We start from the raw sequence: 13,666 nt of genomic DNA on the forward strand, positions 1-13,666 counted from the left end.
GCACCTGCAGCGTTATACATGCCTCCGCCAGTGCTCCCCTATTTGCATTACACATAAGAACCTGCAGCACAGTTGATGAGATGATTTGCAACTGAATATTTGATGTCTGTTCAGGTGTAGAGATCAACTAGTACTGATTGTATGTTGAAGACTCCAGTCTTTATTAGATGACCCTTCTTCCCTTCTCAGCTGATTGTTTGATGTGTTTTAGAAGCATATACTTATTACATCATCGATGTGGTTGTCATTGAAACTGAAAGTTCCATATCCAGTTTGTTGCATGTGCTTAATTAAATTGAAGATTGAAGGCTTTTCTTGAACTCATCTCTATGAAACTCTGAAGTATTTGGACTGCTACTAGCCTAACTCTATAGGTTGTTTGATTTCTATATATGCATTTTAAGGCTTGGTATTTGAATTATGTACGTTTGATTTTCTGCTGTAAATTCTAATTTCAGGTCTTGATATTTTCCGCCGTATTTTCAGTAGCACACACAATTTCTGACGGTATCGTATGATCGCATCTGTCAATGGAAGAGGTGTTTTTCATGTCTCCCTTGTTTGCATTGAGATGAGATGATCTGCAACTGAATATTTGATGTGGGTTCAGGTATACAGCAACTAGTACTGTATGGTGAAGACTAGTATTTGCATGACCCTTCTTACTTCTGAGCTGAATGTTTGATGTGTTTTTGCAGCATATACTTCTAATGGGCACGCTGCAGCCTGTTTAACGATGTGAGCCGGACAACGCAAATACAAGTTATGACATTACATTGGAGTTCATTATCAAGCTGTTGCATCTAAGATATACGTGGTATGTTTACTATGCCCTCGGCACTGTACATAGTATCTAGGAAGAGCATATATACATAGCCAGAGCAGACTGAGCCAGACAAAATGGGACAGGCTGTGGCTCACTTAGGAGAATATTTCAAATGTTCCTATATAACAAATTACCTTTTTATTTATAACATGGAAATGTAATTTTTTTCATTGATTGTGATCCAGAAGGAGGAGGGTTGTGATAGCCGGTCCCAAGCCCGGGTAAAGGAGGAGGGTTGTGATAGGCTTGGCGAGCCAACGTAAAAACTCAGCCACTCTTATGGAGATGAAACCCAAAAGATTTTCGTTGTGGCGTAACCCTCTCAGTGACGCGCCACATCGGAACCCGGGTGTGGTGGAAAATGGGCAAGGGCCGGTGAGGGAGTCCTGGACTAAGGGTCCTCGGGCGTCCGGCCTGTTATCTATGGGCCGGACTGATGGGCTGTGAAGATATGAAGACCGAAGACTATACCCCTATCCGGATAAGACTCTGCTTGGCGTGGAAGGCAAGTTTGGCGAACAACTATGAATATTCCATCCTATTTAACCGACTCTATGTAACCCTAGATCCCCCGGTGTCTATATAAACCGGAGGGTGTAGTCCGGAAACGGGATACTCAATACCGTAGCCATACAGGCTAGACTCTAGGGTTTAGCCATTACGATCTCGTGGTAGATCAACTCTTGTAATACTCATATTCATCAAGATCAATCAAGCAGGAAGTAGGGTATTACCTTCATAAACACTAGTAGAAAACAGGGCTATGGTCCAGGCCGGCTTAGCCCATTAGTCCCGGTTCAGTGTAGAACCGGGACCAATGTGGGCATTGGTCCCGGTTCGTGAGCCCAGGGGGCCGGCCGGGCCATGTGGGCCATTGGTCCTGGTTCGTCTGGACCTTTTGGTCCCGGTTGGTGGGACGAACCGGGACCAATGGGCCTCGCTCCTGGCCCAGCACAATTGGTCCCGGTTGGTGGCTTGAACCGGGACCAATGGCTGCCCTTTAGTCCCAGTTCATGCCACCAACCGGGACCAATGAGGTGCCTATATATACCCCCTCGCGCAAGAGCAGAGCACAGTGCTCTGTTTTTTCTGGCCGAGGGGGAGAGGGCTTTGTGGTGCTCTAGCTCACCTCCTATGCACATGAGGTGTTCGATGGAATGCCCGAGCCACACTACTTAAGCTTTCTCCTCTCGAAGCTCGACCTCGAAGCTCCATTTTCCTCGAGATTTGTCTAGATTTAGCGGTCCGTCATGCCCCGTCCCCGTCTTCACCGCCGTCGATCACCCACACCGATCTCATCACCGACACCATCGTGGTGAGCCTCTTGTTCTTATCTTCTTTCTGAAAGGAAAAATATTCTTACTTGTATGTTTAGATAGATACCTGTATCATTTTCTTACATTTATTATTGCATCTTATATAGTGCGATGGTTTTGGTATCCGCCCCCGTCGGCCCTCGTCCTGTCTATGATTCGGATTTGGTATGTATATTATCTTTATAACTATTGGTTCATTTATTGTTTATGAAAATTATGCCGACCAACGTGACATAGATTTTATTTATCTAGGATGTATGTGAATCAGAAATGCCAACCGACCCTGTTGTCGAGAGGTTAAATTTAGTTGAAGAAGAAAACAATTTGTTGAAGGAAAAAATAAAAAAAATTGAGGAGGAGAAGATGATATTGGAGTTGCATGTTGCGGATGTCGTCGATGATCATAAGATCAAGATGGATGCAATGCGCTTGAAGATTAGAAAGATTAGAAAATATGCCATTCATACCGATGCTTGGTATCATTATGCCATTGGATCAATTGTTACCTTGGTTGCGATTATGATCGCATTTGTTTTCGCATTGAAATGTTTTACATAGTTTCAATGTATGGTTTAATTAATTAGATGCTCTGGAGAGCTATATGTTGTTAGATGAGAACTATGTATGCACTTTGGTTTTAATGTGATGATGAATTTCTATTAATTTGGACACTTAATTATATATAACGCACGCAGATAGGTCTCCCTAAATCGCGGTATGAGGGGACACTGACTGGAAAAGGCACTCTTGGAAGAGACTCAATAATATGCAGGGACGAATATTTTTGGTCTCAAGCACACTACACAGTTCTACAGAACTCTACCATGGTGACCCCGTATGTCGATGAACACAAGAACAGTCTGCGCTCCAAACACCCGGAGCAGTGCGACGACTGGATTACATGTGAACACATCACGACTTTCAGCAGTTGGTTGGAAATACGTCTCAGAGGTGACAACACTGTTTGTGATGAGTTGTACTTGTTGTCCAGGGTGTTGGAAATATGCCCTAGAGGCAATAATAAAAGCATTATTATTATATTTCCTTGTTCATGATAATTGTCTTTATTCATGCTATAATTGTGTTATCCGGAAATCGTAATACATGTGTGAATAACAGACACCGACATGTCCCTAGCGAGCCTCTAGTTGACTAGCTTGTTGATCAACAGATAGTCATGGTTTCCTGACTATGGACACTGGATGTCATTGATAACGAGATCACATCATTGGGAGAATGATGTGATGGACAAGACCCAATCCTAAACATAGCACAAGATCGTATAGTTCGTTTGCTAGAGTTTTCCAATGTCAAGTATCTTTTCCTTAGACCATGAGATCGTGTAACTCCCGGATACCGTAGGAGTGCTTTGGGTATGCCAAACGTCACAACGTAACTGGGTGACTATAAAGGTAGACTACGGGTATCTCCGAAAGTGTCTGTTGGGTGGCATGGATCAAGACTGGGATTTGTCACTCCGTATGACGGAGAGGTATCACTGGGCCCACTCGGTAATGCATCATCATAATGAGCTCAGAGTGACCAAGTGTCTGGTCACGGGATCATGCATTACGGTACAAGTAAAGTGACTTGCCGGTAACGAGATTGAACGAGGTATTGGGATACCGACGATCGAATCTCGGGCAAGTAACATATCGATAGACAAAGGGAATAGCGTACGAGATTGATTAAATCCTCGACATCGTGGTTCATCCGATGAGATCATCGTGGAGCATGTGGGAGCCAACATGGGTATCCAGATCCCGCTGTTGGTTATTGACCGGAGAGTCGTCTCGGTCATGTCTGCTTGTCTCCCGAACCCGTAGGGTCTACACACTTAAGGTTCGGTGACGCTAGGGTTATGAAGATATGTATATGCAGAAACCCGAATGTTGTTCGGAGTCCCGGATGAGATCCCGTAGGTCACGAGGAGTTCCGGAATGGTCCGGAGGTAAAGAATTATATATAGGAAGTGCAGTTTCGGGCATCGGGACAAGTTTTGGTGTTATCGGTATTGTACCGGGACCACCGGAAGGGTCCCGGGGGCCCACCGGGTGGGGCCACCTGTCCCGAGGGGCCACATGGGCTGTAGGGGGTGCGCCTTGGCCTTCATGGGCCAAGGGCACCAGCCCCTATAGGCCCATGCGCCTAGGGTTTCCCCATAGGAGGAGTCCTAGTGGTGGAAGGCACCCCTAGGTGCCTTTGGGGGGAGGGAAACCTCCCCTAGGCCGCCGCCCCCCCTAGTAGATCTCATCTACTAGGGCCGGCGCCCCCCATGGCACCCCTATATATAGTGGGGGGGGGAGGAGGGAGAACACACACCAGCCCCTGGCGCCTCCACCTCCCCCCGTTACGTCTCTCCCTCGTAGTCTCGGCGAAGCCCTGCTGCTGTGACGCCCTGCATCCACCACCACGCCGTCGTGCTGCTGGATCTTCATCAACCTCTCCTTCCCCCTTGCTAGATCAAGAAGGAGGAGACGTCTCCCGTCCCGTACGTATGTTGAACGCGGAGGTGCCGTCCGTTCGGCGCTGGTCATCGGTGATTTGGATCACGTCGAGTACGACTACATCATCACCGTTCTTTTGAACGCTTCCGCTCGCGATCTACAAAGGTATGTAGATGCATCCATTGACTCGTTGCTAGATGAACTCCTAGATGATCTTGGTGAAACGAGTAGGAAATTTTTTGTTTTCTGCAACGTTCCCCAACAGTGGCATCATGAGCTAGGTCTATGCGTAGTTCTTCTTGCGCGAGTAGAACACAATTTGTTGTGGGCGTAGATTTGTCAACTTTCTTGCCGTTACTAGTCCTTTCTTGCTTCAGCGGTATTGTGGGATGAAGCGGCCCGGACCAACCTTACACGTACGCTTACGTGAGACCGGTTCCACCGACTAACATGCACTAGTTGCATAAGGTGGCTGGCGGGTGTCTGTCTCTCCTACTTTAGTTGGAGCGGAATCGATGAACAGGGTCCTTATGAAGGGTAAATAGAAGTTGACAAATCACGTTGTGGCTTTAACGTAGGTAAGAAAACGTTCTTGCTAGAACCCTGATTCAGCCACGTAAAACTTGCAACAACAATTAGAGGACGTCTAACTTGTTTTTGCAGCAAGTGGTTTGTGATATGATATGGCCAAAGTTGTGATGAATGATGAATGATCTATATGTGATGTATGAGATGTTCATGCTATTGTAATAGGATTCATGACTTGCATGTCGATGAGTATGACAACCGGCAGGAGCCATAGGAGTTGTCTTTATTCTTTTATATGACCTGCGTGTCATCAAGAAACGCCATGTAAATTACTTTACTTTATTGCTAAACGCGTTAGCCATAGTAGTAGAAGTAATAGTTGGCGAGCAACTTCATGGAGACACGATGATGGAGATCATGATGATGGAGATCATGGTGTCAAGCCGGTGACAAGATGATCATGGAGCCCCAAGATGGAGATCAAAGGAGCTATGTGATATTGGCCATATCATGTCACGTTTATTATTTGATTGCATGTGATGTTTATCATGTTTTGCATCTTGTTTACTTAGAACGACGGTAGTAAATAAGATGACCCCTCACAATAAATTCAAGAAGTGTTCCCCCTAACTGTGCACCGTTGCGACAGTTCGCTGTTTCAAAACACCACGTGATGATCAGGTGTTTTATTCAGACGTTCACATACAACGGGTGTAAGACAGATTTACACATGCAAACACTTAGGTTGACTTGACGAGCCTAGCATGTACAGACATGGCCTCGGAACACAGAAGACCGAAAGGTCGAGCATGAGTCGTATAGTAGATACGATCAACATGAAGATGTTCACCGATGTTGACTAGTCCGTCTCACGTGATGATCGGACACGGTCTAGTTAACTCGGATCATGTAATACTTAGATGACTGGAGGGATGTCTAATCTAAGTGGGAGTTCACTAATAATTTGATTAGTTGAACTTAATTATCATGAACTTAGTCTAAATATTTTACAATATGTCTTATAGATCAAATGGCCAACGTAGTCCTCAACTTCAACGCGTTCCTAGAGAAAACTAAGCTGAAAGACGATGGCAGCAACTATATGGACTGGGTCCGGAACCTGAGGATCATCCTCATAGCTGCCAAGAAAGATTATGTCCTACAAGCACCGCTTGGTGACGCACCCGTTCTCCCTGCAGAACAAGATGTTATGAACGCTTGGCAGGCACGTTTCGATGACTACTCCCTCGTTCAGTGCGGCATGCTTTACAGCCTAGAGCCGGGGCTCCAAAAGCGTTTTGAGAGACATGGAGCATATGAGATGTTCGAAGAGCTGAAAATGGTTTTCCAAGCTCATGCCCGGGTCGAGAGATATGAAGTCTCTGACAAATTCTTCAGCTGTAAGATGGAGGAAAACAGTTCTGTCAGTGAGCACATACTCACTATGTCTGGGTTGCATAACCGCTTGACTCAGCTGGGAGTTAATCTCCCGGATGATGCGGTCATTGACAGAATCCTCCAGTCGCTTCCACCAAGCTACAAGAGCTTTGTGATGAACTTCAATATGCAGGGGATGGAAAAGACCATTCCTGAAGTATTTGCTATGCTGAAATCAGCAGAGGTAGAAGTCAGGAAGGAGCATCAAGTGTTGATTGTCAATAAAACCACTAAGTTCAAGAAAGGCAAGGGTAAAAAGAACTTCAAGAAGGACGGCAAGGAGGTTGCCGCGCCCGGCAAGCAAGCTGCCGGGAAGAAGCCAAATAATGGACCCAAGCCCGAGACTGAGTGCTTTTATTGCAAGGGAAGCGGTCACTGGAAGCGGAACTGCCCTAAGTACTTAGCGGATAAGAAGGCCAGCAAAACAAAAGGTATATGTGATATACATGTAATTGATGTGTACCTTACTAGTGCCCGTAGTGGCTCCTGGGTATTTGATACCGGTGCAGTTGCTCACATTTGTAACTCAAAGCAGGGGCTGCGGAATAAGCGGAAACTGGCAAAGGACGAGGTGACGATGCGCGTCGGGAATGGTTCCAAGGTCAATGTGATCGCCGTCGGCATGCTGCCTCCGCATCTCCCTTCGGGATTAGTTTTAAACCTTAATAATTGTTATTTAGTGCCAGCTTTGAGCATGAACATTGTATCGGGATCTCGTTTAATTCGAGATGGCTACTCTTTTAAATCTGAGAATAATGGTTGTTCCATTTTTATGAGAGATATGTTTTATGGTCATGCTCCTATGGTGAATGGTTTATTCTTTATGAATCTCGAACGTGATGCTACACATGTTCATAATGTGAGTACCAAAAGAAGTAAGGTTGATAATGATAGTCCCACATACTTGTGGCACTGCCGCCTTGGTCACATAGGTGTCAAACGCATGAAGAAGCTCCATGCTGATGGACTTTTAGAGTCTCTTGATTATGAATCATTTGACACGTGCGAACCATGCCTTATGGGTAAAATGACCAAGACTCCGTTCTCAGGAACAATGGAGCGAGCAACCGACTTATTGGAAATCATACATACTGATGTGTGCGGTCCGATGAGTGTTGAGGCTCGCGGTGGCTATCGTTATGTTCTCACCCTCACTGATGATTTAAGTAGGTATGGGTATATCTACTTAATGAAACACAAGTCTGAAACCTTTGAAAAGTTCAAGGAATTTCAGAGTGAGGTTGAAAATCAACGTGACAGGAAAATCAAGTTTCTGCGATCAGATCATGGAGGAGAATACTTGAGTCACGAGTTTGGCACACACTTAAGAAAATGTGGAATAGTTTCACAACTCACGCCGCCTGGAACACCTCAGCGTAATGGTGTGTCCGAACGTCGTAATGGCACTCTGTTAGATATGGTGCGATCTATGATGTCTCTTACCGATTTACCGCTTTCCTTTTGGGGCTATGCTTTAGAGACTGCCGCATTCACTTTAAATAGGGCTCCGTCGAAATCCGTTGAGACGACACCGTATGAATTATGGTTTGGGAAGAAACCTAAGCTGTCGTTTCTAAAAGTTTGGGGATGCGATGCTTATGTCAAGAAACTACAACCTGAAAAGCTCGAACCCAAGTCGGAAAAATGCGTCTTCATAGGATACCCAAAAGAAACTATTGGGTACACCTTCTACCTCAGATCCGAAGGCAAGATCTTTGTTGCCAAGAATGGGTCCTTTCTGGAGAAAGAGTTTCTCTCGAAAGAAGTAAGTGGGAGGAAAGTAGAGCTTGATGAAGTATTACCTCTTGAACCGGAAAATGGCGCAACTCAAGAAAATGTTCCTGAGGTGCCTGCACCGACTAGAGAGGAAGTTAATGATAATGATCAAGATACTTCTGATCAAGCCCCTACTGAAATTCGAAGGTCCACAAGGACACGTTCCGCACCAGAGTGGTACGGCAACCCTGTCTTGGAAATCATGCTGTTAGACAACGGTGAACCTTCGAACTATGAAGAAGCGATGGCGGGCCCGGATTCCGACAAATGGCTAGAAGCCATGAAATCCGAGATAGGATCCATGTATGAAAACAAAGTATGGACTTTGACTGACTTGCCCGTTGAGCGGCGAGCCATAGAAAATAAATGGATCTTTAAGAGGAAGACAGACGCGGATGGTAATGTGACCATCTATAAAGCTCGGCTTGTCGCTAAGGGTTATCGACAAGTTCAAGGGGTTGACTACGATGAGACTTTCTCACCGGTAGCGAAGCTGAAGTCCGTCCGAATCATGTTAGCAATTGCCGCATTCTATGATTATGAAATATGGCAAATGGACGTCAAAACGGCATTCCTTAATGGTTTCCTTAAGGAAGAATTGTATATGATGCAGCCGGAAGGTTTTGTCGATCCTAAGAATGCTGACAAAGTGTGCAAGCTCCAACGCTCGATTTATGGGCTGGTGCAAGCATCTCGGAGTTGGAACATTCGCTTTGATGAGATGATCAAAGCGTTTGGGTTTACACAGACTTATGGAGAAGCCTGCGTTTACAAGAAAGTGAGTGGGAGCTCTGTAGCATTTCTCATATTATATGTAGATGACATACTTTTGATGGGAAATGATATAGAACTCTTGGACATCATCAAGGCCTACTTGAATAAATTTTTTTCAATGAAGGACCTTGGAGAAGCTGCTTATATATTAGGCATCAAAATCTATAGAGATAGATCAAGACGCCTCATAGGTCTTTCACAAAGCACATACCTTGATAAGATATTGAAGAAGTTCAATATGGATCAATCCAAGAAGGGGTTCTTGCCTGTGTTACAAGGTGTGAAATTGAGCTCAGCTCAATGTCTGACCACGGCAGAAGATATAGAAGAGATGAGCGTCATCCCCTATGCCTCAGCCATAGGTTCTATTATGTATGCCATGCTGTGTACCAGACCTGATGTTAACCTTGCCGCCAGTTTGGTAGGAAGGTACCAAAGTAATCCCGGCAAGGAACACTGGACATCGGTCAAGAATATCCTGAAGTACCTGAAAAGGACTAAGGAAATGTTTCTCGTTTATGGAGGTGACGAAGAGCTTGTCGTAAAGGGTTACGTCGACGCTAGCTTCGACACAGATTTGGTTGACTCTAAGTCACAAACCGGATACGTGTATATTTTGAATGGTGGGGCAGTAAGCTGGTGCAGTTGCAAGCAAAGCGTCGTGGCGGGATCTACATGTGAAGCAGAGTACATGGCAGCCTCGGAGGCAGCACATGAAGCAATATGGGTGAAGGAGTTCATCACCGACCTAGGAGTCATACCCAATGCGTCGGGGCCGATCAAGCTCTTCTGTGACAACACTGGAGCTATTGCACTTGCCAAGGAGCCCACGTTTCACAAGAAGACAAGGCACATCAAGCGTCGCTTCAACTCCATTCGTGAAAATGTTCAAGATGGAGACATAGAGATTTGTAAAGTACATACGGACCTGAATATAGCAGATCCGTTGACTAAACCTCTCCCTAGAGCAAAACATGATCAACACCAGAATTCCATGGGTGTTCGATTCATCACAATGTAACTAGATTATTGACTCTAGTGCAAGTGGGAGACTGTTGGAAATATGCCCTAGATGCAATAATAAAAGCATTATTATTATATTTCCTTGTTCATGATAATTGTCTTTATTCATGCTATAATTGTGTTATCCGGAAATCGTAATACATGTGTGAACAACAGACACCGACATGTCCCTAGTGAGCCTCTAGTTGACTAGCTCGTTGATCAACGGATAGTCATGGTTTCCTGACTATGGACACTGGATGTCATTGATAATGAGATCACATCATTGGGAGAATGATGTGATGGACAAGACCCAATCCTAAACATAGCACAAGATCGTATAGTTCGTTTGCTAGAGTTTTCCAATGTCAAGTATCTTTTCCTTAGACCATGAGATCGTGTAACTCCCGGATACCGTAGGAGTGCTTTGGGTATGCCAAACGTCACCACGTAACTGGGTGACTATAAAGGTAGACTACGGGTATCTCCGAAAGTGTCTGTTGGGTGGCATGGATCAAGACTGGGATTTGTCACTCCGTATGACGGAGAGGTATCACTGGGCCCACTCGGTAATGCATCATCATAATGAGCTCAGAGTGACCAAGTGTCTGGTCACGGGATCATGCATTACGGTACGAGTAAAGTGACTTGCCGGTAACGAGATTGAACGAGGTATTGGGATACCGACGATCGAATCTCGGGCAAGTAACATATCGATAGACAAAGGGAATAGCGTACGGGATTGATTAAATCCTCGACATCGTGGTTCATCCGATGAGATCATCGTGGAGCATGTGGGAGCCAACATGGGTATCCAGATCCCGCTGTTGGTTATTGACCGGAGAGTCGTCTCGGTCATGTCTGCTTGTCTCCCGAACCCGTAGGGTCTACACACTTAAGGTTCGGTGACGCTAGGGTTATGAAGATATGTATATGCAGAAACCCGAATGTTGTTCGGAGTCCCGGATGAGATCCCGGACGTCACGAGGAGTTCCGGAATGGTCCGGAGGTAAAGAATTATATATAGGAAGTGCAGTTTCGGGCATCGGGACAAGTTTCGGTGTTATCAGTATTGTACCGGGACCACCGGAAGGGTCCCGGGGGCCCACCGGGTGGGGCCACCTGTCCCGGGGGGCCACATGGGCTGTAGGGGGTGCGCCTTGGCCTTCATGGGCCAAGGGCACCAGCCCCTATAGGCCCATGCGCCTAGGGTTTCCCCCTAGGAGGAGTCCTAGTGGTGGAAGGCACCCCTAGGTGCCTTTGGGGGGAGGGAAACCTCCCCTAGGCCGCCGCCCCCCTAGTAGATCTCATCTACTAGGGCCGGCGCCCCCCCATGGCACCCCTATATATAGTGGGGGGGGGGGGGCGGAGGGAGAACACACACCAGCCCCTGGCGCCTCCACCTCCCCCCGTTACGTCTCTCCCTCGTAGTCTCGGCGAAGCCCTGCTGCTGTGACGCCCTGCATCCACCACCACGCCGTCGTGCTGCTGGATCTTCATCAACCTCTCCTCCCCCTTGCTGGATCAAGAAGGAGGAGACGTCTCCCGTCCCGTACGTGTGTTGAACGCGGAGGTGCCATCCGTTCGGCGCTGGTCATCGGTGATTTGGATCACGTCGAGTACGACTACATCATCACCATTCTTTTGAACGCTTCCGCTCGCGATCTACAAAGGTATGTAGATGCATCCATTGACTCGTTGCTAGATGAACTCCTAGATGATCTTGGTGAAACGAGTAGGAAATTTTTTGTTTTCTGCAACGTTCCCCAACACAGGGGACCATCTTTGACTGTATTGACTTACAAAGGATACGAGATAAATAGGAATACATTTTACACGATCGCCCAAGATCAAAAGAGCACCAACCAAAACAGCGGTGTCCGCTTTGATGCAGCAACCGAGAGCGGAAAGGACACATATTATGGTTACATAGTGGACATATGGGAACTTGACTACGGACCTGATTTTAAGGTCCCTTTGTTTAAGTGCAAATGGGTCAATCTGTTAGGCGGCGGGGTACAGGTAGACCCACAGTACGGAATGACAACAGTGGATCTAAAAAATCTTGGGTACACTGACGAACCGTTCGTCCTAGCCAATGATGTGGCATAGGTTATCTATGTGAAGGACATGTCTACCAAACCGAGAAAAAGAAAAGATAAGGAAGCAAATACATTATACGATGAGCCAAAGCGCCACATAGTTCTTTCAGGAAAAAGGGACATCCTGGGAGTGGACAGCAAGACAGACATGTCTGAAAATTATGAAAAGTTTCATGAAATTCCTCCCTTCAATGTCAAGGCTGACCCAAGCATCCTGATAAACAATGAAGATTATCCATGGTTACGGCGCAATAAGCAAATGACACAAGCGAAGAAAAAGTGAAGACTTTCTCCCGCAATAAGCAAATGCTATGTGGGTGAAATTATGATACCATCCCAACTTTCAACTTTTTCAGAGTTCATTTGAAATGCTTTCATGTCTTATGGTTCGAAACTTTGATACTTCGAAAGTGATTGTCCATTTTGTACATGAAGTGCATCAAGTTTTTGTCGTAACCCTCTCTACTTTTTGGAACATGCTATGTGGGTGAAATGATGATACCATGCCAACTTTCAACCTTTTCAGAGTTCATTTTGAAATACTTTCGAATTTCAGAGTCATTTAGCTCAAAGAATGAATTAATAGCAAACAGAATGAACTACAAAACTTTTATGAAAATAAAAACAATCAATTAAAATATTATGTTATGATCAACTAAAATAAAACTATAATATTCTTCAATAGCAAAAAGAATATAATTTTTGTGACCTAAAATCAAACTATAAGTATTTAATTGTAAGTATAAATAAAAAATAAATAGCAAAGAAGAAAAAAAATTCTATTTTTATAGTAAAGTTATTCATAAACTAGTGATTCACACAAATTTTATAAAATTCCAATTTAAACTATTCAAAATTTTAAAACTAATGGCACTAACAGAAAGTTTATAATTTTTGTGACCTAAAAGCAAAAAGAAATCACTAAAAAACAATAAGTATTTAGTTGTAAGTATAAATAAAAAAGAAATAGAAAAAAAATTCTATTTTTATAGTAAAGTTATTCATAAACTAGTGATTCACACAAATTTTTAAAAATTCAAATTTAAACTATTCAAAATTTAAAATTAGTGGCACTAACAGAAATTTTATAATTTTTGTGACCTAAAAGCAAAAAGAAATCACTAAAAAACTATAAGTATTTAGTTTTAAGTAGAAATAAAAAAAATAAAAAACCAAAAAATGTAGAAATAAAAAAGAAAAAACCAAAAAAAATGCCTCCTACTGGGCCTCCACGGCCTGAATACGACTAGAAACCCTACATGGGCCAGGATTCAGGCCCGCAGAGGCCCAATAGGCCCACAGGCAGTAGCAAGTTTAGGCCCGAAAGCCTGTATTAGAGAGGAGCTCGAATGGGGAGGCACATCAGGGCTTATAAACCAGTGCCGGCGCCCTTCAGCTAGCGATGTGGGACTAAACTTTTGGGCGCTGGCAGCACAAGGGCATTGGTCCCGGTTGGTG

This window comes from Triticum dicoccoides, chromosome 5A (assembly GCF_002162155.2).
Source record: "Triticum dicoccoides isolate Atlit2015 ecotype Zavitan chromosome 5A, WEW_v2.0, whole genome shotgun sequence".
NCBI lineage: Eukaryota > Viridiplantae > Streptophyta > Magnoliopsida > Poales > Poaceae > Triticum > Triticum dicoccoides.